This window comes from Melopsittacus undulatus, chromosome 3 (genome assembly GCF_012275295.1).
Source record: "Melopsittacus undulatus isolate bMelUnd1 chromosome 3, bMelUnd1.mat.Z, whole genome shotgun sequence".
Classification (NCBI taxonomy): Eukaryota; Metazoa; Chordata; class Aves; order Psittaciformes; family Psittaculidae; genus Melopsittacus; species Melopsittacus undulatus.
Window position 1 is genome coordinate 84,282,252 of NC_047529.1, and position 25,006 is coordinate 84,307,257.

General features: G+C 35.7%; 1 protein-coding gene across 9 annotated transcripts in view; it reads left to right on the plus strand.

Moving 5' to 3' along the window:
* Positions 1-25,006, plus strand: part of QKI (QKI, KH domain containing RNA binding) — a 155,807-nt gene that overhangs the window by 12,452 nt on the left and 118,349 nt on the right. The gene's annotated exons all lie outside the window — the stretch shown is intronic.

The window sequence follows — 25,006 nt, forward strand, 5'->3', positions numbered from 1 at the left end:
AAAACAGTATGAGTTATCAGAATGGTAATTTTCCATCTGTGATTTGCAGACCCATGGCATGTGAAGAGTTGTTGAAGATAACAAAGAAAAAGGAAGTCCGTTGTTGGGGAGATTTAAATTGGTTATGTTGAGTCTTTGTTTCACCTCTTTCAGGAGCTTTTTTTTAGTTTGCAAGTGGAAAATATTAAAGACCTGATTAAGGGGCATTTTCATGCTAGCAGTTGTCCTTGTCTGTAAGCCACAGTAAAATTTTGAAACAAACTTCATGGAGATAATGAAAATTAATTGCTTTCACCATTATGTAAATTAAAACTTGTTTCACCTACCTGCATTTATTCTGTTCTTAGGACTTCCTGCTATTACATATTTACTGAACTAGTAAGTATGATGTTTTCCCCACATGAGATGTGGAAAATCTAATTGTATTTATCAGTAGAGTCCAGTTTGCAGCACAGGATCTCCAAAACGTTAAGATGTTAATTGCCAAGAGTAGGTATAAGAGATATATCTTATTAAATTCTAGTTTAGTATGCTATTATTGTAGAATGATTTCAGTAGTAAACTGTCCTTAAGGGCATCTGTAGCTTTCAATTTTAACTCCATTAAAATAGCCACACTGTTGTGATTCATGAGTAAGGGTATTAAAACAAGCTTCAGATGCTCAAGTACCTCTAGCTGTAAATATTTCAGGAAATGTGTTTTCTCCAAATTTTCTCTCCTCCCCTGATAGACAGCTCTGTGAGCTAAAAGTACCTGTTGTTTGGTGTTACTGATAAACGAGTTTGGAAAAAAGAATATAGCTTATAACATAATAGTCCAGTGCAGATCCTGCCTGTGTAGTAAATTCATTCTTTAAATCGATCCTGAATATGAAGTCTTAATTTATAAGGGCTTTTCTGGTGGATTTAATGATGGAATGAGTGTTACTGAAATCTGTATTGGCTTAGAAGCATATAAAATAGGGTTAAAAATATTACATTGATTTATAGTTAGTATTTAATTTTTAAATATTGGATGTTTAATTTGTATGGTGTGTTGCACTTTTTAAATTGTTAGTTTATTCCTAAAAGAGACTGCTCTTAAACTTGGAATTTGCTAGCTAAAGAGAAAATTGATGATCCTGTACTACTTTGTGGAAACTTGTATTAATATCTCCAACATGTTAGTTCTGTGGATAGCAGAGATCTTGGCTACCAGACTGATAAAGTAAATACTAGCTTTGTTTTAATATACTCTCTCTGTTTCTGCCATGTGTATAGATAAATGTGGATGCACTCTTTCTCCCACCCCCACTTCCCCCTCTGCTCCCCTTTAATTTCTCTTGTAGTAATGATACTAGTTAATATCTCTCTCTTATAGTAGTAGGTAGATGTTGCCTGCTTATGAATGTTGTCTCTATTGACACCATTTAATATGATTAGAAAGAATGTTTTTTCTGATGTAATTAAATTTATGCTTTTAATATAATAAAAGTCTATATAAGTGGAAGGGGAGAGGGGGAGAGTCTGCTTAAGTCTACTTAAGGTTTCACTTATCTGACAGATTTTAATGTACTTTGATTAGCTTAAATGTTCTCTTTATGAATGAAGAATATTCTACTGTAGTATAGAAATACCAAAGTTATTATTGTTTATTTTTAAGTATTTTCATGAAAAATAAAACTTTTTGGGTTTAATTATGTAATGTAAAAATTTTTAAAATTTTGACAGCATAAATGAAATTAATATTTTGTTAAAGTCTGGTTACCTTAAAATACATTATTGAACGTTACATGTAGAATCATGGTGGATATCATCATGGCAGGTCATATAAAGAATGTTTTTATGCTAGTTGTTGCCTGTCTTCTGGTATCTGTTGGTGTCATGCAGAGTACTTTTGAGTAAACCACATTTCAGTTACTTCTACAGATTTTGACAAAACAGTAGTCCTTCTCTCATGGTTTCCTTATGGAGCACTTCTCCTATGAGGAAAGGCTGACAGCTGGCCATTTTCAGCCTGGAGAAGGTAGCTCCTGGAATACCTTATTGTGGCCTTTCAGTTCTTAAAATGGGCCTATAAGAAAGATGGGGAGAGACTTTCTAGCAGGGCCTGTAGTGAAGGGATGGGGAGTGATGGTTTTAAACTGAAAGAGGGGAGATTGAGGCTGGATGTGAGGAAAAAGTTCTTTACAATGAGGGTGGTAAAATACCTGAAAAGGTTGTCCAGGGAGGTGGTAGATGGGCATTCCTGGAGACATTCAAGGCCAGGCTGGGTGTGGTTCTGGGCAGCCTGACCTAGATGAAGATGTCCCTGCTTATTGCAGGTGGTGTTGGACTAGATGACCTTTGAAGGTCCCTTCCAACCCAGACTATTCTATCATTCTGTGGTTTTAGTTAGAAAAGCTTGGACCTCAGCTTTTGCTGTAATGGCAGGAGGTAAACACTGATGCTGCATTATCTTATCTAGTTGATAATTTCATCTAATAGCCCCGGAACTTGGTGTGCCAGTTGTTAAATGCACTGGGCTGTGAAGTACAGCTTGCAAATGCCAAGCTATTGTTTTCAGTAGAGTTGAAATCAGCTTTCTATGCTGCATTGCAGTGGAAACCAATTAATTAATGTGACAAGATGCCATTTTTTATTGCCAAAAGAAAGCTTCTAGTATTATTCTGCAATAGAAAGGAATATTTTGCAGTTTCGGTTTAAATTTAATTTTATAGATATATAGGCTAAAGAGCCTTCGGTGGTTTAACTTCAGTTTTTGAAATTTGTCTATGAAATGGCTTTTTAGATTATTTCTCGTAATTTACACTGCTGCTACTGCCATGCAGTATGTCCTTTTTATTAGTTATTGAAGTCTAGATGGCACTTCCATTTTATTTCATTTGACCCATCTGAGACTCATGGTATAACAGGTTTTTCTCATGTTTTAAGAAAAACAAAATTACTACAATTTCTAATTGTTTCTTCACTTACGTGGCCTTGCAGAGTGAAGTGATTTCAGAAAATACCGCAGAGTAGTTGTCTATTGACATACTGTTTGCTTATCTGATAACAAAGTTATTTTGGAAAACTGTGTGAGAGAAATACACCTTTTATATGCAGCATTAGTGAATACAACTGAGTAATACTTAAATAAGCTAATATGTGTAATTAAATCATACTGTACATATGGATTGGTTACCTCTAATACAATTTGGTTACCATTCAGTGTGATGACTACTGATATTTCACATGCTAAAATGACATTCTAGAGGGGTTTTTTTTTATACTAGAATACTAAGGGCTTAATATTTTTAATTGATGATTGAATGATACCTTTCATTTTTTACTGTAATTTAAAGTCTTTTATTTAGTGAAGCACAAGTCAATATGAATTTAACTCCCATGCTTCATAAAGTTTCGCATGGGGTTTTTGGATAGCTCTTATTGTTGGTAATAATCAGTTTGCTGCTCTGTGCTCTCAGTAGTGTATTTCTGGTTTTAAGTATTAATTTTATATTATATCCTACTTAGCTCAGGTAGCATTTATAAGAAACAGCAAAATGAAGATAGATTTTTTTTTTCTTTTGATTCTTAGCAGAGGAGGACAATTAAACATCTAGAGTAGTTTGCTTGAATTGTGTTTGCTTCCATATTGAGAGACAAGCAAATATTTGTGTTTGTTGGTGAGGGTGTTTTTTATTTATTTTTGTTTTTCCACTCCTCCCCTCAGTACCTTTTAGGCTTGCCCCAAAACTTCTAGGGGAAGAGAAGAGAGGTGAGAAAAATAAGTGAAAATTTTTAAACAAAGTTTGTGGGAAAGAAAGGGACAGTTAATATGAAGAGAAAATGCACATTAGAAAAAGTTGTGTAGAGTGCTTAGTAAATACAAATGTTTCAAGAGCATTTCATATATTTTAATGAGGAGTACTAGGTGTATGTGAAGTTGTAGTCACTATGAGGAGTGGTTTTATTGTCAGAAATATTTTGAACAATGCAGGTAGACAAGTTCAATGCCCATATACTTGGTTTTTAAACTGTTGACTTCTAGAAACACTTAATATAAGAGGTAATGGTGGCTTTTACTGAAAAAGTTGAACTAAAGGTACCACCTGTGAAGAACTTTCTCTGAGGTATGCCCACTGTTAGGCTTTTGTATGTGAGTGATAGGTCCTTGCATTACATTGGAGACGCTAATGTCTGAATGGATGTGATGGCTGCTTCAGAATGATGCTGCTGTTAGCAGTGAAAAATGTCTTCCTTACGATTCTTGTGCAGCAGGCCGTGGAGTGCAGCACATTTTTATAATAAAGGTGATGAATTTAATCGCAAACTGGCAGCCAAATGGAAATTGCAGACCTTGATACTGGGAGAAAATTGCCTATAAAGCAACTCCTGAGAGAGCAGGCTTTAAATTTATCCACCCATTTCGACATTGAGGAGAACATAGGAATTGTGGGGTATTTTGCTTGGCTTGTTTAGTTCAGATAGATGACACTTCAGTGTTCCTGTATTTAAGAACTAGATACAGTGTTGTGGTGGATTTCTTAAAATAAAAAAAAAAATTGACCTTGCTGCTTCAACTTTACGTGGTAAGGCTTTTGGAAAAAATCTGTCTGTTAGCTTGGCATTATGGCTGCTATAAAGTAACACCTAATATGCATAATTAATTTAAACATGTCAGTTGCTGCACAGATTTCCCCTTACTTCAGGTTAAGCCCTTACGTGATTTGAGATTTAAAAAAGCGTATCTGTATATTTGAAGCCTGCTTTCAGCATTACACTGATGTGAGAAGCAGTGCCATAAATGATTTAACTGGTCTTGAAGTCCCACTGGAAGGTAGGATAGTTGCTCTAATAGTGTGTAACAGTTTTTGATAGAGGCACATAGTTTTTCAAAATTGTTTGTACTGACACATTTCAGTAAACAGTCCTTTTAATCTTACTTTTAGTAGTGTCAAGTGCTGATGTTCTTCCTGTATGATAAGTAGGAACTGCATTTATATATATGATTCCCATATATGGTGAGCACTATATTAAAAAAAGAAAAAAGACAAAGTACTCCTTAGGGAGCTTACTAAAATATGATCTACTTACTATCTGTTCATAGAAGCAATTGCAAAGAAATGTCTTGAGAAATACATACTTCTATTGGATGCTTAACTAAATGTCTTCACTGCAATACTTTGAACTGCTCTTTTAGGTGTGTGAGAGGTTGATCGCCATTCGGGCAGAATTAAGAGAGTAACATTGGATTTTGTCACTGTGTTTAGGGTGAAGGCAATGGGAATGCTTAATTCTATGGCAACACATTGGCAGCAAGCTGATAGGGACATTCAGGATTTTGTTGGTCCAGTTTCTCCTCTTCAATGAAGTCAGAAGTATGCTCTGTGCTAGAACAATTCTTTTGGTTATGTGGTCCCTAAGGTAAAATTCCCAAAGGTAAAATAGGGCCCAGTTGTTGGGCCCAAGGTGTATGAAACAGGAGCTGCTCTTGATTTAACTTTGTTGTTCTGTTTAGAAAGCAAACCAGCTACCAACCCTAATTGCATTAATGTATTTGTTTATTATTTTAGTCAAGTAAAGCTTCCAAGAGTCAGTATCAGTTATTACCAGAAGATGTAAAGGCTATTTAGTAGCTGTGTGTGAAAACAGTTGAGCCCCATTCTGTCAGTGTACCACATACTCTATCTGTATGTAGCTAATGAATAGCTTATCCGACTTCCTTTGCGTAAAGTACATATTTGTACAAAATAAAATTAATCCTTGACTAATTCTTAGATGTGTTTAACCATTTTGGAATGTTTATATTTTTTTAAAGAAAATGTAGAATAAAATTCCTAAGGAATATATTTTCTACATAAATTTCCCTACTACTTCCTGGTCATAGGAAAAGCATGGCCTAACTTGAGAAATTTGCAGTTGCATTTATAATCTTGTTTTATGTTATGTTACGTTACTTTTCTGAGACTTCCTGAGTTTTTATTCAGATGTATACAGACACTGTGAGTTGGCTGGTATATCTTTTGCTCCTGTTCAGATGCCTTTTGTTGCCTTCTGACTGTAAGCATTCAGAGGTGCCCATTCAGTTAGGAAAGAACAAGTACCAGGTCCTGAGTAGTGTTGAAACTGGAATGTGTATGCTGAGTTAATGGCAAAAGTTAATCCATCCAACCTGTTTACTGGCAAAAAACTGTACAGGCCTGTGTTTGCTTTGGTTCTTTTAATTATTTTTTTTATTAGTGGAAAACCTTGGAAAGAAGTTATACAAGATAGTTTAGAACTAATTTAGTAGCTTGATGATGCAAAAAAAAATTCCTGTTTGGGAAGGTGTCCCTGTTACTTCCTTTCTGCTAATTCTGGCATTCGGTGAATTGTTCAGTGATCTGTTTCAGCTCAGGAAAGCTGGAGAAAGCTAATCGAACGAAAAAGAGAAGTTTTGAATAGTCTTTTGCTCGATTAGTGAGTTGAATTGGCTTACTAAGGCAGAGCTGGTGTGAGAGACTGTAAGGAGCTGTGCAGCTGGGAGTGAGAAGATGGCGATGATTTAATTTCTCAGAAGCAGTGTGCTGTTAAGATTGGTAAATCTGCTTACCCTTCAAAGGAAGGAGAAGCGGTATAGCAATCCTGGCTTTCTGGAGTATTGCTCTTGTGGTGTTCTAGATTTCTGATTTTTTTTCTGGACTTCTGTGTATAATCTGGGATATGCAGTCTCCTTCATTTAGAGTAGTGAACTTTCTTGTCCTGTCTTAATTTTTTCTTTTTTTACAGCTTTCTCAAGATCTGCATTTGTTTTCTGGGATGAGTAGCATGCTGCCTTTTTAGCTATACGATTATTTGCTTTTGTACATGAGAGCAGGAGTAATTTCATACAGCTCATTGTGATAGTTCTTTGGGTTTTCCATTTGGTTAGGATTAACCTTATTTTCACTGTTCTCTCTTCTGTTGATTAAATGTCTGTGTAGACTTAAGCTTCTGTGTTGCCGTTCATCTTTCCTAAATTTCAGATTAAAACCAAATAAACATGAAACCTGAAAAGACCCAAAAGAATGTAATAGCCTTTTTAAAATGAGTTGCGACTCATGTTACAAATAGTGATAAGATGTAACAAAACTTCTGGTAGTAACATTTTACTCTCAGTACAATTTATGGCTAATGCTCTGATTTCTTCTAACACTGGTGTAGATAAATTTTCAAGTTAAGTTTTTTCCTATTCACTTTTTTTTTTTTGGTATTGCACATATCAACACAGATCAAATGCCCATCATGGAAAGACGGGAGGATATTCTAACTCCTTGTCACTATTTCTGAGTGTGTGCGGTGCGCTTAATAGCTTGTATGGTCTTTTTCTAATGGCAGTGATTACACTGACATTTATCCTCTGTAGGTGCATAAAGTCATATTTGTGGTTTGGTGGTGTTGTCTGTATTATGTCAAAATGGGTTTCCTTTTTCTGCCTTTTCATCCATTGTGGTCTTCTTTTGTTTCAACAAGGGAAATTGTCTTGGTTTACTTTTCTTTTTCATCCTCTCTCATCTTTTTTCTCTTTTGCTTAAACTGTTTTTTTCTTTTAGATCTCTCCTTGTAAATAGATACATTACGCTAACTACTTTCATCTCATTTTTCTGCTTCCCCATACTGATACCTACATTATAAGCTTTTTGATTTATTTTTTTTCTTGGATAAAGTGAGAGATTCTTTATACAGTGCCCAGTACAAGAAGTCTTGATGCTGTTCTAAGCTGCAGTAAAGACACTCAGTATCTTCTGAATTTCTTATTCATTTAAACTTTGATCTGTATTCTGTGTTGCTCATTTACTCTGTAATGGTAACCACGATTTTATTTTCAGCATGCTCTCTTTGTTGTATTCCATTATGTTTCTTTAGGGGCCTTCAAATTCATTAATTTTTAAATGTCTTTGTTGTGCTGCTGGGAATGGTGTGGACTTTTTTTCTGAATTGCTGCTGTTGAACTGCAGTATAATGTATGAGAGCACATAGTTTTTTTCATGCAGTTTATTTCGCATGTAGCACTGGATTTAATCTGTTACAACTTAGGTTCCAGTCCTCCTGAAGAGTCTGAATCTATTTTAGCATTTCATAGCTTTCATAAGTATTGTTTACTGTAGTCCTGCAATTCATAGTTTAGAATCAGTTTTGCTTTGATGGTTGGATTTATAAAGCTCTACTTCTGGTTTGTATCTAGTAAATACATATTTTGGCATTTGTCATTAAGGAAGACTTAAACAGAGCATCTAGTCATTTCCAAGTTCAGGAATTGTTCTGTGCATCTGATTCGTAGGCCAAAATATGTTAAATTTGAGAATTAATGTAATCTGAAAAATCTTTATGAAAGATGACAACTCCAGTCTTCTTGTTGTTCTTAGTATTTCATTGAGATTGTTTAAAAACATCTCCTTCTCGCCCTAAAATTTCTTTATCTTTCATGTTCTTAACCAGATATGAAGGTGGTGTTAGGAGCAGATTATTTCAAAAAGAAAAGAATTTTTTTTATTATTATTTTTTTTTAGTACTGTTTAAGTATGGGAAAGAACTAATACATTGAAGTGGGGACATGAATCAGTAAAATTAGACTTGCCTTTAGGTTACTTTTCTTACAAGAATGAAAAATGAAGGGAGAGATGGAAAACTGAATGTACTTCCCAGTTTACTGGTCATGGCTGCTTCTTGAAGTGGGCAAAACTCAGTTTACTGAAATCCAGAAACAAAGTAAAATTTAATAAGCTTCTTCAATATCTGTGTCATTCACAAGCTTGAAATAGTTTGGCAAAGTCCTAGTAAATATTAGTAGTAGTTTGCTTAAATACACCAATCTGTTATTTTCATTGCAGAATGTGCTTCTGTATTGATACTCCCAGTATTGGGAGTTCTGAAGTGTTCCAGATATCTAAATAGTTTGCTTTTCCTCCTCCATCATGCAGTCAGCAATATCTCCATGCTTGACTTTGTAGGTGGTTTTGTACCATTGTAGGTGGCAACAATTATTCCCCAAAATAGTACCTTTTTAATTTGATCCTCGAGGAGTTGTAGAGTCATGGCAGCCACTTGTTTAAATGGACTGCAGATCTCCCAGTATTTGTGTCCTCGTTTGAAGTGCACAACTACAATTTGCAGTTCACTGTTAACTTTATTTTGAGAGGAAGCATGACAGTGGATACAAGTGATGCTGCTGCCTTCCAAAGCTGACAAAACGCACCAACCAAGATCTTTTCAATATTCATCACATTAATGAGGGAAGCTGATAGAATTTCCTTGTGTAAGCTTTTCTTGGCAAGCTGAAATATATTCAGCATGCATCCAGGCTGTTTGAAATAGTAATTATAACTAGTGTTACTGGTTGTACTAGAAGTTCCTTGTTACACTCTATGGAACTTTATAAACTTCACCTAGAATGCTTGTTGGTACTTCCAAGAACACTTTAAAGTGTGATAGTCTGGTCCCATTTCTGTAAGAAAATCATGTTGAAATGAGTTTCTAAAGCATCTGTGATGGATAGTGGACCCCCAAATCTTTTATGCTTTTCTGTTCTTTGGGGCTGTTTTTTTTTTTTTGTTTCTGCTTTTTTGTTTGGTAGCTTTTCATGTCTCTCTATCAAAATGTAGTTGAAGGCAGATGTCAGATACTCTGGAGATCTAGTGGCAGGAGTGGTTTGACTATTGGCTATGATTTTTTCTTGATTGTTCAGAGATGTATTCAGAAGACAGTTGCTTCACCCTGCAGCCAGTATGTGGAAACAGGTCAGTGAAAGCGAAGAGTTAAAGGGAAAGAGACAGAAACTAGCAAACAATAAAAGCCTGAAAAGCTGTTTCAGGTTTTGGCTGCTTTTACACTCAAAGCTTATAAAAACAAGTCTTGAATGTTAAATGGAGGAAGAAAATGAAACTTTCCTACTCCTGTTCAATGTAGTAGGCATTAAAATTTTATTGCCCTACTGGTAATGTCATCTCAGTTATATGCCATTAGTAGCTGTGCATGGCTGTGATTTAATGAGCTATGGTTCATCCGCTCAAGCAGAATATAGTTCTGGGCAGTTAATGTTGGAAGCAGTAGAGTTAAGGTATTGAGTAGTTGAGGCCTCATCTTTGTCCTATTTCAATACCTTGTATTTAAAGTTGAAATACATTTTAGCATTGGGTGAGTATTTTTTTGGAAGGGGAGAGATGTGTTTGTATGTGGGTGGGGTTGTTTGTTTTTTTTAGTGTTTGGGGGATGTTCTTCCTGTGTAAAATCTATAATGAAACAAAATTCAGACAGTGACTGTGGGCAGGCACGCAAAAACGATGTCATCCTTCACTGTGGTCTCTGGTACCAAACAGTTGTACTGAAGAGATACACTGTTAATAAGATACCAATAATCCTAGTATTTTTAGTGTATAAATTGAAATCCAATTTCCAGTCATCCAGAATATGAGTGTGTTTCTGAAGAGGTGTATGAGTTATGTAATGTAAAGTTGCAGATATGACCTCTGGAATGTGCCATGCTATCATACATGTTTTAAGCAGCTCTGATGCAACTTGAGATTAAGGTTACATTATATATTCCACTACCACTAAATGACCTCTTGTGTTTTATGTAGCTTTGCAGAATTACCCAGAACTTCTTATGCCAGTTGTGTGGTTTAGGCTGAAATATACTGAAAGCTTCAATTAAAACAGTGAAAAAGTTTTAATGAGTGAAGATCAGGGAAAAAGTCTTTAGTATTTAAAACCAAAAAAGTACACTCCTTGAAAAATTTGCTCTGAGAGGTGTGAGTGCTTTCATAATTTTGTTTAGCAGTCTGCCTAGATTGAAATGAGACAGATTATGTGTTTGCCTTTGAGCTCTAAAAGTGTCCAGAAATGCTGTCCTGCTGAGCATGTGCTGCACCTCTATCCAGTTTCTGTTACTGCACTTACTGTGACAGTAGGCAAAGTAAAGGCAAGCTTTACTCCAACCTGAGAAGGCTGTGTGGTTTATAGCTGTGTAAGTGTCTGGATTTGGGGAACGGACTTGAGAGAAGGGACTCTTTGCTGTGTTGTGAGCAATTGCTTTGCTTTCTTCTGAAATTTCAGCTCTTAAGGAATTTTTTAATTTTTAAAAACAGGAAGTAGCACTGTCTGGTGATGTAGCCATCCTTCAAGGTTTGTGAACTGTTTGGAGGTATAAGGGAATGTTGGGTGGGAATTAAAACTTAATGAAGGATAGATTACATCTTCCATAGGTAAAAAATGGGACTCTAATATGGAGAAAAGAGTTGGGGAGTAGGAGAGGGTTTAGGATGAGGAAAATAAGCAACAGCATTTGTCTGCTAGAGGAAACTGCTTTCCAGAAGCTGGAGTAAACCCAGGTTTTGAGTCTTGCCATGTCTTTGCTGTCAGGGAATATCTGACAAACCCAGAGGCAAATTGTCTTGTTTCTCTTCTGCTGCTGGATGGTATCTTCTTCTGCTGACAGTTCATACTCTGTTTTATGTGGCGTAGGTCTTTGAATGTAAAAATGACAGCTTAGCTGACTGGTTGTATTTAGCAAGTTTGCAGATATGAGAACAATTGTTTTGTGGCGGTAAAACTGGTCTAGAAGATGCACAGAGATGAGGACTTTAAGGCATGCTTGTGTCCTCATGGGAAGTGATGCTTCTGATACTGGGGGATCTCAGGCAGCACTGTCCCGACCATTTTGGTTTTGGGTTGTTGTTTTTTTGTGGCAGAGGAGTAAGGATCAGACCTTCTGTGAAAGGTTGCTGTATCCTGCCATCTTGCTACTGGATTTGAGTTTCTATCATAGGTGACTCGTAGAACATCAAAGCTTATTAAGGATAAGTAAGGAAAAACTAAAAATGATCCTACTTTTGCATCATGAATAATAGTCACTGTTACCTGAAAGCATATCAGTTATCTTAAATACGTTGCATAACACATGTGTGGTTTTGTTATGCTGTGTGTGCATATTGTGCTGGATTTTGCTGTCTCAAATTAAACTTCTAAAAGCAAAGAAAACCCAGCAAACCAACCAAAAAAATCTATGTAGGGAAGGTTTATTTCATTAAGGGTGTGAATGCTTATTAAACAGATTGCCATGCCCTGAAGGGCATCATGAAGTCATGCTTCCTTTTTTGGTAAAGTACATTAAAGCATGCTACAAGTGTATTCAGTTTTCAACTTAAAGTGAAGCATGTGCACTGTTTTAAATACTAAAGCTTGCAATATGGATTCTAGGCTCAATTACGTTGAGTATTACAGAGGAAAAAAAATTGTATTTGAAGGTACTCTTTGATTTCTTTCTGGTACTTCAGGAAGTTGTTCAAAAAGGGCTGCTTCCTAGGAAAGTGTGGTTCCTTCAGATTTTTTTAGAAAAATAACCTCTTGGTCTTGAACCAGAGAATATTAACTTAAAGATATAATAAGGTATAGACAAAGACAGTGTATATTTTTTACATGAAAAGAAACATTGTGCTTATTCTTGAAAGTGATCTTACTGATGCGCTGTCTCAAGGCAGGGCCTAAATTACCTGGTAATGGTAATTAGTGTTACTGATTAGTAATAATGCTTGTGAATCAGAAATCTGAAGAATTACTTCAAATAATAATGGCAGTTTTGCTACATATTTTGGAATCAAGGGTGTATGAGAATATTGGCATAGTTCTGAGGAGAGTTTACATTGTGCAACTCTAAAAACATAGTAATAATTTATCAAGAAATGTTAACCCCTTTACATTCCTGAAGAGAGTGCAGCTGATGTCTTTTGAAGCAAGACCATGATTTCATTATATTAGGTTTTAGTTTATTGCTGTTGTGATAGCCAGCTTAACTATGCCACTTGGAATCTCGTGGCAGAGTGTGTAAGCTACCTTTGATGTACCTTGAAGAGCCCTTTAGGCATATATCTTCAAGGCAGTTTAGACTTGCACTGACCAAAATACTGTAAGGGCAGTTTTGATTGTGGCTACTTCACCTGTCAAAGCAGATCTGCTTAATGGGACCCTATGTTACATTCAAATACAGTATTGTGTGTAAATTGGAAAAGGAGGATGTTTGGAAAGTCCATCCTAATCTTGCTTTATTAGGATTGCTTATAGAAGCAATTTTATAGAAGTATTGTTAACCAAATATTTACTACTGTTTATGGAGTAGGCAGGCCATTTACTGTTTCATTATTCTTAATGAAAGCTCTGTCGTGGTTGAAGGGAGTGAGTGTGCTTCTGTGTTTATCATAGTAAGAATCCACTTGTTAGAGCAGATAATGCTAGTTTTTGGGAAGTGACTGTATTTTTACCATGTAAAGGGAGCAAAAAGGCTGTGAATCTACATATACCGCTGATGCTCAGTGGGATTTTGCCTTAGCATAGTGGAGGTTTTTTGTAGTTCTAGAGCTTTATGTTTTTCTTGAAGTAAATAAAACTTTGCAGGATGGGCTAGAGTATGTTTTAATATACCCAATTACAAACTAGATTGAACATTGTGTTCTCTATGTGGAATAACAACAAATAAATTAGGGCAAATAACAGCTAGTACTTTTCACTGAAGTGAAAGAAACCTAAGTAGCAGTCTTGTTTCTCGCTTTATCAGAGGGTGATGCTTTACTGGTAGTTGATTCTCTTCATTAAAGTTTTGCTGGCTGTGCATGTTTAGAAAAAGTTGCCATGCTGATTTTCTGCCTGCTGGTAATGTGTCGAGTCAGATGACTGAACTAATGCATGGTACAAAGGATGGATAACAGTAAGATTAGTATTCTAATATGTCTCTTCAATTTAACTTATGTTCAAGTCTGGAAAAATGCTCAGGTTTAGTAAAATGTCAATTACAAACAGCCTATTTTTTTTATTTAACCTTGAAGTTCAGCCTCAGTTGTGGAAGATTTAGTTTAATTGTTGCCAGGTTCCAGTTCCCTGGAGAACCATGTTTATATAGGTATATTTATCTTTCAGAAGATTATTCAGGTGTATGTATTTGCAGTGAATTCAAGCACACGTTTTTTTCCTCTAGGCTGATGAAAAATGAGCAGCATTTCAAAGCTGACTGGGTATCTTAATCACTTCAATTGAAGTTGTTCAACAATTGCAATAGAGGAATTCAGTGACTGTTTTTAAGTAGTGCTGTTTTCTGTATGTATTGCTCCGCATAAATCCAGACTTTTTTCTTTTATCCTTTCAACACTGTTAAAGTATTTAATCATGTTACTAAAATTTTTTACTTGTATTTTTCATAAAAATTTCTGTCACTGATTGTGCTTGTGTAGTAAGTTACAATTTGCAGTAATATAAAACCATACTTACTAACATATGTAGTGTTCTTTTTAAGACAGGTGCTTGAATTAAAAACTTAATTTTACTGTACCTATGTGTGGGTCATACAGCAGTTTCAAAACCAGTTTACATACAGAATTATATTCTTCTTGGTGTGTGTGAGCTGTCCAATTTGATGTAATTTTAAGACTGTCTTGGTAGGAATGCCTCTCCCAAACTATCATATATGTATCCGAAAACAGTTTTTTTTGTTTGTTTTTTTTTTTTTTTTGCCAGATAAGGTTCTTCCAAAATCATGTCTCAAGTTCAGGTGTTGTTTTTTTTTTTTTTTTACTTTGTTACACGTAACCTGTGGCCACTAAAAATCTGTAAAGCTTTACAGGACATATTGCCCTTGTAACTCTTAATTCTGGTGTCAGTTGTCTGCATTTCGTTGCTCTCCCCGAAGCCAACCTCTTTATGTTTGCCTGTGAGTGTTTGGCTATTTTTACATGCTCCAAATATCTCTTCATATCTTCAATATTTTTTCTGAATGAGAATGACCAAAATTGCTTACAGCATTTTATCACAGTTCTTCATGCAGTTCTTCCATTCTTTGTTAAAAATATTATGCAGACCTACATCAATTAAGATATTTGCTCTTCCACTGCTGTCACTGCTTGATCCCTCCAGGTCAGCGTGTGGTTGATAATGGGTTTTGCATTCTGTCAGTGTGAAAGAGAACATGTTTCACTGGAGGGTGGGGAGGGATGGACAGACATAAAAACACACCTACTTTTACAGCATTAACAATTCATCCTCTTCTGCTAATTCATTTTTAGAGATTATTAAGTTTACCATTTATGAGGTTTTACATCACCTTTGGTCAGCCTCCTCTTAATTAGCTCTGCCTTTAGCACAGCTATTGTCACTTTGTTTTAGACTTTCAAGGATTTGCCAATTCTTTAGTTAAACTGTTGCATGGGAAACTCAACTTAGCACTGCTCTCTGGTCATAAGCACTCTAATACTTATTATATTAGCCTAGCAGAGTCCAACTTTGGTAAACTTGTAGCATGTTTTACAGACTCATGCCAGTATTTTAAGTTCTTCAACATTTCTGAAATTTGGCACTGTAATACAAATGGACTAATTTGTCTGGCTGGAATATTTACTCTTCAAGTAAATTTTGGAGCCTTTTCCTGCATGGAGTACATGTTTGATTATTGTACTTGCAACTCAGAGTTTCCAGTTTTTCTTTTCAACATTCATCTTTGACCTCTTCTGTTCAGATGATTTTGCTAACACATTCCATTACTTCCATCAAGTTTTGAAATTTAAGCTTAGGTAAATTTTTTTTGTTCTGTTTGTGTAAGGTCTGTGTTTATAACTTGATAGGCATCTCTTTTGAAGTCTTCTCTGTTTACTGAAGGCAAATGTAAACCAACTTTGTTGGTTCATCAACAAAGTAATGGATAAACATATCAGTTTATCACACACAAGAATACTGACTACTGCTGTGCTAAGTATTGTATGCGTTAATTAAGCTTTGTAACTGAATAAATACAAGTTAAAGATATGTTGGACATGTTCTAACACAGATGAGTAATGCTTAATTTATGGCTGTAGTTTGGTCAGTTGTGGTATCAAATTTCTAAAGCTACAGTGCTGCTTATCTATTTGGTTAAATTGAGATTATCAGTGGAGATTTTGTTTGTGTACTGCCTATCTCAGGAAGTCTTCCAATGCTTACAACTTAGTTTGAAGTTGCATAGTGTGTTTTGATGGTGTATATTATGTCAGAGCAATGCAATAGTTAATGTGTTTAATGTAGTAGGTGACTAATATTTGTCAGTGTGTTGGTACTTGTCAACCAAAAATTGTTACTTTCTTACAGTCTTATGAATACAGTACAGTGCTCACAGAGCCAGGGCAAGGCAGTGTCTAAAGCAATACAGTGTAATAGGGAGTAGTGTGTTCAAAAGTGGGATTGTATTATTATTGTACATGATCAGTTAAAAAGTAAATTGGGAATGAGAGGAATTCCTCAGTCCTATTCAGATGGATTATTTCTAGTTGACGTGATGAAAGCTGTCAGGTCAGCCTCTCATGAAAAAGTACTTTGTATATGTAGAGACATTGCTTTTTATAAATTTTTATAATATTTTTTTTGTAACAAACACATAATATTAATTCTTCATGACTAATCAGCTAATGCTGATTAATATCTTTCTTTAACTGACCAAGTGTGTTTTGTCCAGATATCTAGCTTTTTTAATGTAACAGGTGCTCAGTGTGCATTTACTGTAGAAGACAGTTATATGGAAAGTAAAAGGCTGATACAAAGCTATGTGAAGAGTTGAGAGAGGACATAGGATATGCATCTTCACTTCCAAGCAATTCCTGAAATACTTTCTAATAGCTGCAGCCTTTTTTGTATCTCAGATTGCCTGGGTATGTGGAAGATATGTGGAATTTGCTTTGGCCTTAATCAGTAAAACAGGCAGAAGGCTTCCATAACATTCCCGTGTTAATGAATAGTTAATTATTTTTAGGTGATCATGGAAGTAAAAAGAAATGCTTTCACACCTTTCATACAAAAGACAAATAATACATTAACAGAATGGTTTTTTTGTAATTGCTAGGATGTTTTTCAAAAGATTGAGATAATCTGCCAGTGCTTTATATTCTTTATAAATTGTAAGTGTTAAGACCATTGGAAGACAGGAAAGAATCAGTACTGCTGTTTAGTTCTTTCAAGGTTGCTTTTTGTTTGGTTGTTTTCTTTGGTGTGTTAAGTAGTTTTCACTATTCAGTTTCCTGTCAGTTCAAGACTAAACCAAACTGAAATTTAGATAACTTCACCAGAATTTTAATTCTCAACTGAACTTTAAAACTGATTATTTTGGAGGATCTCACCCAGGAGTTTTTCTGTTGGTTGGTTTTGGTTTAAAGTCTATAAAATACCATTTTGCCTTTTACTTTTAGGCATTCTTTGCACATACTGATGGGATAGTATAGGGTGTAGGGCTTTCTTTGCTGATAGAGGGGGGATTCTGGTGTGAATTAGGATATTGTTTTCCAAAGTGCTCAGTATACTTTTTCACAGATGTTCTTCTAGCTTTAACTGGAAAGCTTCTGACTACATCACTTCATAGTTGCTCAACATAAATTCAGTTTATTTCATATGCTGAAGACAAATGTAGAAATTGGACAGCAGCTGGTTCTGTTACAAATGGATGTATTTATACATAGGGAGTGCAGAATAATATGTGGGAAGATCCATTGCAGACCAGTCAATCTGTGTTGTTCATAAAGAGCAATTTCAAAACCAGACAGCTGAGGTGAACACGTTTTGTTTAAAAAATGCACAACTGAGGAACTAGACCCCTGAAATTTTTGTCTGTTCGACCTGATACTGTTAATCTGATGTTGTTAAAATATCAACAAGTAATGTTGTTGTTTAAATCTCATAGAATGGATGGCCCCTTTCTTCCATCTTTCTGATCATGATTAGTAGCTTGCACAGAACTGTGTTATTGCTGATTCTGTTGCATCAAGGATATTCAAGTTGTTTATGATTATGGTTAGCTGCCAAACATTTTATTCATGCTACTGGGCATGGAAAAAATAACCTTGAATACATTTAGCAGCCTAATGTTTGAGTAACTCTGCTACTTGTAGCGAAGTATTTGGGTGCAAATTGCTGTTTAAGGGATCTAAAGTACAAGATTTTTGAGGGTGCAATAATTAAGCCTAATCTGAATGTGAACCACTAAGTCTGTCTCAGTGTTCCCAGGGTGCTGATGGACTTTACTAGTGGAAAATATTTTGAAGAGTGTGATACTGTTAATTTAACCCATGTTGTAAGGAAAATTTGTAGCAAGCAGAAGAGCATATGTTCACTTAACTGAGTTACTGTGTGAGCGTGGTGTAGTGCTAAGGCTTAACATAGAGATGAACATTGTTTTTAAAGCACTTATTTTTCCTTGACTTTAGCTATACTGTTTTCTGTCTATTGGCTAATTACTCAAGAAGCTTTACAGAGATAATAATTTGGATGTGGATGGATAGTGTATGTTAGTTGCTAGATGATGTTAGTTGCAGATGCCAAGTAGACTGCTGAAAGGATTGTTCAGCTGTCCTTTTAGGAACTTTTAAACTGATTTTTATGTTAAAGATACTTGTTTTTTTGGAACGTAGTACTGGGAAATGAGGAGACACAGGACTTCCTCTCAAATATACAGCTTTTTTTGAGTTACTGAGAAAATGAGACTGTATTTAATCTTAATATTATTTTCCTAAGTGAATGCAGATTGCCACTGTCAGTTGTAATGCAGGGTTGATGAACTTTTGATGAGACCTGTTCTGGCCATTCTGACATACCATCATATTAAATAATGTAAATGCAAGCTTTAGTTAGTGAAAACAAATGCATGACTGTGTTAAATTTGCCAGTTAGCTCTGTCAGAATTCAATGTCATGCCCAGAACCGAAACTGCTGATGTATGGAAATTTATGTGAAGTGGACTGTCTGTTTCACCACCTTTAATGCTTGATTGTGTTTGTCTGAATTTCTTTACTCCATATTGGTTTCTGAAGGAAAGATAACAGGAGTCTTGTTTGCCTGATGCTCAAGCATCTCATTGATTAATAGCAAAGGGTGGGTAGGGTAAATGCTCGCTAACATTTTAGTCTGTATACTGATGATGCATGCAGGGTACAGGTCCATGTGGCAGAACTTTAAAAATGACTTGTTTGTTAGCATTGCTATTTTTGCTGTATCAGCAATAGTAACAAACAGCACTGGTGTTAACAACAAAGATGTTAAAATTGTGATGAATAAAACCAACTATTTCTTTGCCAAGTAAGCATACTAAAGCTGCTAGATTAGAAAACATGAGTTGCAATGTTCCACCAGTAATAAAGTACTTCAAAGCTTTCTGTTGACATTTATACAAAGAGAACAGATGAGTGTGCTCTGGTTTTGAAGTCAGCTTGATGCAAACCTTGCAACTGCCCATGACAGAAGGAGTTTTGCAGCCACTTATTGAAAAAAGAAGACTGAATTTTGATACTGAGAGTGCTGGTAAATTGCTTAAGGTGCTACCTACTTATCACAGGACTGACAGTTTAATCATCAAAAGTGTATGCTAAATAGGTCTCAGAGGAGTAAAGGCAAAGAAACTAGTTTTCCCAAGGTGTTGGAAAATGGGGACTGTTCTGTGGCTTGTACACCATATTCTCAGTGGTAGTGTCCAGAACTTAGAAATATTAATTTCTTCTGAAAGTGCTGATCTATTTAGTGAATAAATGGAGTAGTGTCATGTTGTTTTGGTTCTTGTTTGAATTTTTTACAGTAAAGGTTGTGATTAAATTTGTCTTTTTTTAGGGAGGCAGGCTGTGAACATCAGCACACATTTTGTAGTTTGAACCCAAGCTCTGTATTGGCCTTCAGAATTCTTTCAGAGATGTTGTTATCCACTTGTCTTTAGACATTTTTGGTTAAGAGCAGCATATAAGAGTTAAAAACTTTTTTGCTTTTTCCTCTACATTCTTAGTTATATTTAAGTGCTTCATTTACAGTATTATTGGATGCTGTTTGACTAAAATGGTGAAATTGTCTAATTGATGGGTAATGTTTTTAATAGAACATGGAATGGCTTGTCTTTCTGAATAAGGGTGGTGAGGCACGAGAATGAGTTGCCGAGGGAAGTTGTGAATGCTCCATCCCCAGTGGTGTTCAAGGTCGGGTTGGACAGAGGCTTGGGCAGCATGGTTTAGTGTGAGGTGTCCCTGCCCATTAATTGCAGGGGTGTTGGAACTTGATGATCTTAAGGTCCTTTCCAACCCTAACTATAAATCCTAGGTCCATATTTAGTGGATTACTAGTTTCAGCACCTATCTGCAAAAGAATGGGGAAAAAATGCATTCAGTTGCTTAGAAGTACCTTTCGATTTCCCAAGTTGATGACAGCAGCAGCTGTGTGCAGCAAAAATGTTTTATAAAAATATTAACTGTTGTGCATATTTTTGATGCATTTCACATAAAAAACCCGCACCCCAAAACCAAACATCCTTCATCCTCTGCCCCAGACTACATTGAAATACTTAGCAGTAAAGAATAAGAAGGGACTTGAATCAGTTGTTTTCCTTACCTGTACCCCCTTAGCTCAGTGCATACTGATCTCATGTATTTGAGTAGACTTACTAGTTATCTCTGTTAGGTAGTTACCAGAATTTTTGCTCTTACAAAACATTACTGTGGAAATAGTGAAGGCATTATTTACACTTGATTTTAGTGCTGTAGTCTGTAAGAAACAAATTTACTGTCATTATTAACTTCATTAAAACTGTAAAATTATGGTGTAGATAATGTGAAATTACGGTGTGGATAAAAAATTTGGTGTTACTGATATATCAGGCATAATTTGATTTCTGTGAGAAAGTAGAAAACTGAAACTGAAGGTTCTATGCATCACTGAGATCCAGATACTGTATAGATTTTAACTGTATAAGCATAACTATTTTTCTTACCATACTTCTTAACTTTTTAGTAAGAAAAAACACAACATAATTGCTCAAAACTTTTTATTTTCATATGAAAACTGCCTTGTTTCCACTAACAGTGGAACTAAAAGTATGATGCTCTGTTTCCTTAAGTATGCTGACTGATGTTTCAAGATGCTTAGTGTCTGGGCTCATTTTGAATCTCTTTGCCAGTTGTAGCTATTGGTTTTGGTTTGCTTCACCCCCCTTTGTTGTGTATTGTAAAAATCGAGGATAATAGGTGAGAGGCTCTTGTGTGACAGATAAATGCTCTTTTAGTTTAAAGAATTCTGTGTGCATTGATGGCTTAATGTTGTGTTAGACTTGGGAAGGGAACATGGGCTGAGAGTGGCATCAGTTGATCTCTGTTTAAACAGCTGTAGCTAAATTGGAGCCAATAGCATCAGAAAAATCTTCAGTTCTTCACATTTTTAGTTCTAGTGGGGAATTCTCTGGTTTAAAATCAGTGTTAAGTCAGCTGTTCCTTCAGAAGTTAAAGATTCATAATTTAGAAGAAGCCTTCATGCTGAGAAATTCTAGAGCTGTGGGCACTGGAGTGGTTTGCAGCTTTGAGAATGATGGAAGAATTTGAACCTTCTCAGTGATTTCCTACTTGGAATATGCGTGCTGAGTGGTTTATGTAAACCCATTTTATGTTGCAGACCTTCAACATACCTGCAGCCTTACTTCCTCTAAGGGAAGGATAATTGACAGCAGAAAAGAAGTAACTTTTTAGTGTATTTTATTGTGATGACAAACATTCATCTGAACACAATCCTTCATGTGCTCAAGGGGGAAGAATACTTTATCATTAAGTATCATGAAAAAATCAAAAAAGTACATCCCTGTAGGCAAACATGGTCAGTATAAGCAGTGTGTCCTGCTTCTTATCATGTCTGGAGCATTGGGGAGATTGAAAAACGTTAGCTGTAGATGAAGGAAACAAAAGATTCCATTACTTGCATAGTTTCCAGGGACAGAGGGAGAAAAATGCTCTCCTGGACCAGAATGCATTTCATTGCCACCGTAGATGACATTGTCATGCCATATTAACATGGGAGAAGATAACTATATTGAAATCAGTTTGTCCTTTTTTTTTTCCTGTTCCTCGACAGCACTGCTGTGAGGAAGACAAGTTTGTCATTTACTGCTAAAGTTATTACTTGCAATGTATAGACCAGAGTATCATTAAAAGTGAATAATGTGGATTTTGAAATTCTTCATATGAGTTGCTCCTTCTACCGACAGTAAAGATGGGTATGTGGATCTTTTCGAAGGGAACCTATTACTGCATTTGCAGAGCTCACAGGTTTCAGAGGTATGGTGAAGCTGCTGTATGCTTTTTCGTTAGATCTGCTATGATAATTAAGTATTTCTTCTTACTAACTCTTCTAAATCCCCATGTGTTATACAGCATAATAATCACTGCGATGTTAAGATAGAAGTAAAATAGAATCGTACTTAGGTGTATAGTATAGCTTTCCTTATTTTTAGATCAGTTGGCTTCCTGTGAGATACCATGGTGGAAAAATTTGTAAAGAATTGTAAATGTGGTGGAGCTAGAGTCTTGCAAATGAACTCAGGAAGTGTGATTTCATGAAAGACATGCCAAAGAAGCTTTTGGGAAGGGAAGATGAGATACCTGTTAAGTAGTGTGTAAGAAATTATGTGAAATAAATGTAAATAAAAGTCTGGTTTACTTTTATTGTGTTATTTTTAATATTTGGATTTAATGGTAAAAAGAACAAGGTGTGCTTTGAGGATGTGAGCTTCCCACTTCAATACTAATTCTGGCCTCAGATTTTAAAATATTCTGAAGTATTTCAGATTGTAATAAAATGGATACTTGCTAGAGGTGAAAGGAGATAAGAGGTTTTAGTTTTTGTAGTATGCTGCTGGCGAGGCTTTCTGGAGTCCGCCTGCACTTCTGATAAGCTCTTGAGGGAGGTCCTGGAAATACAGTAGCAGATAGTGCTGTAGATACCTGTGACTGCTTTAAGTGAGTGGCAAAGTCGCAAGATACTCAAGAGACTAGAAGCTTGCATTTGACTTAATGGGGACGGTAAAAGTGTGATCAAAATTCAATATTTCTGTGTGCAGTCTTGTTGAGAACACAAGAGGTGTGATAAAGCGAGAGGCAGGTGTCTAAGAAAACTTGTTAGTCATGGAAGAAAAGAGTAATCTTGAAGAGATGTAAAAAGATTCAGCAGAATCTGGAAAAATATGATGCATATTAAGTAGCTTCAAAAGTTGTGTATTTTGAAGAGTGCTTGTGGCTGGCTGGGTTAACAGATAGGAAAGAAAGGTGGGTTGTGTTCTATCTGTAGTTTGAAGTGAGAGAATGGGTGAACTGCACATGTGATCCTTCAGTACTGCTAAATAGAAGATAATGAAACAAAAGGCTTGTGGTATAGTAGGGGAGTTTGGAGACCTCATCTACAGTTAAAGAAAAACTGGGAATACATGCTTGTTATATCTCCTGTTGCTTCTGAAAGTTTCTCCTCAGTTTTTGGATAAGATGCCTAAGATAAGAGAGAAGTTAAACTGCCAAGCAGAAGAAACAGTAGCACTTGAGGAGCTGATGATAACACTGAACTGATATAGCTGACTGATGCTGTCCTGATGTTTGTCAGTGTTACCAATGTCTTGAATGTAGGGAGAGAAGACAAAATCCTACATATGCAATGAAAACTAAATTCCATGTGTCTGGTCCTGTAGTGGAGTAGAAAATCTTAAGTTGGCAGGTATCTTCATTCTGCATAACATTTGAGCCATGATAGGTGGCTTAGGTTTCACACAAGCTGTAATTCAGTGGTAGTCCCCAAGTCAGCTTATCATGCTCATCCACGTGTGTTCTGAATGGTTCTACACTGTCACAAATGTGAAGTATGAGTGTTTGAAGGGAAAGATGAAAATGAGTATTCTTTTTCTCCTGTGAAAACTAAAATATCTAATGTTAGTGATTATATTCTACATGAAAGATACAATTTAAAATGAAATTTTTGGTGCAGCTGCTCTGTAGCTGCCAAATATAAATAAAAATGACCGTGTTGCTCCTTGTGCTTCAGTTCTTCATCAAACTGCCTTAGCTTGTTTCAGTGTAGCGTAAGTTAATGGAAAATCTGAAGGGAATGAAAAGGAAACAAAGTATGCCAAAAGATAATATTTGTTCAAAGAGATGTGCTAAAAAAATTCTTTATATACTAAAGCCAGTATAAATACTGCTTGTAGTTCTGAGGTTTTTGTGCCTGTTGCCAAAATTGTCAGTGTAGAAGCAGCTGTGGATTTTTTCCTTGTGCTATGATTATGTGATGATGAGATTTGTGTTCTCAATTCAGAATGGGTGTTAGCCACCAAATTATTATATAGTGTACATGATTATGTCAGTTTCCAGTGGAGAAGCAACTTGTTCTTGAGTATGCAGAGTAAGTTTGTTAGAACTAATTCAGACTAACTCAGTTGAAAATTAGGTCTGCTGCATTTCAGACGTTTGTAATTTCTGATGCTTCCTCTCTTCCCCTAGCTTTTCAAGTGGTGAAATCTCAGCTAAAATGATTTTCCAGAAAAGAAATCAGTTATGAAACATAGGTTATTTTAATCTCTTGTTTGCTGCTACAGTTTTATGTGACTTCTTGTTTCTGTGGCTTCCTGTGGTCAGATGAAAACATAAAATTTATCTTTCAGTTTCACTTCAGTGCTGAAAATTTTGAAAGCAGCTGTAGCAATTTTGAAGTAAAAACTGGACTTACCAATACGTTTTTTGCTTACAGACCACAGATTTAACGCTTTGGGAACAGTGCTGTTTAAATGTTACTTTTCACTTTTCAGCTTGGTTAATACACTTGTTTTAAGTAATTCCTAGTGATACTGGAATAAACTTATTAATAGAATTTTATACAAGTAGTGATTCTATGAATTATGAAATTCAATTTTTTTTTTTATTTTTAGAGCACCAATTTAAATACCAGCTTAACAGTTCTAGAAATGAAGTATAGCTTAAAATAAGAGAAAACTTTGTTAGTTCTCAGTTTGTTGCAGTTTAGTGAAAGAAGCCTCGATTTGAATCACATCCATTTTGAACTCCTTTGTTTTATAGCTACTCAACTACATCTTGCAAGTAAATGGGTGTGGGTAATACAGGTGTCATTGGTAGAAACAGTACTTAATGCTCCTATTTGTGCAGTTCCCTGGTGCTGTCAGGGAGTTTTTCATTACTTTACAATGAAGTAGAAGGACTTCTAGGTGTATGTAGAGGTTGCCTAGGTCTCTGATGCCA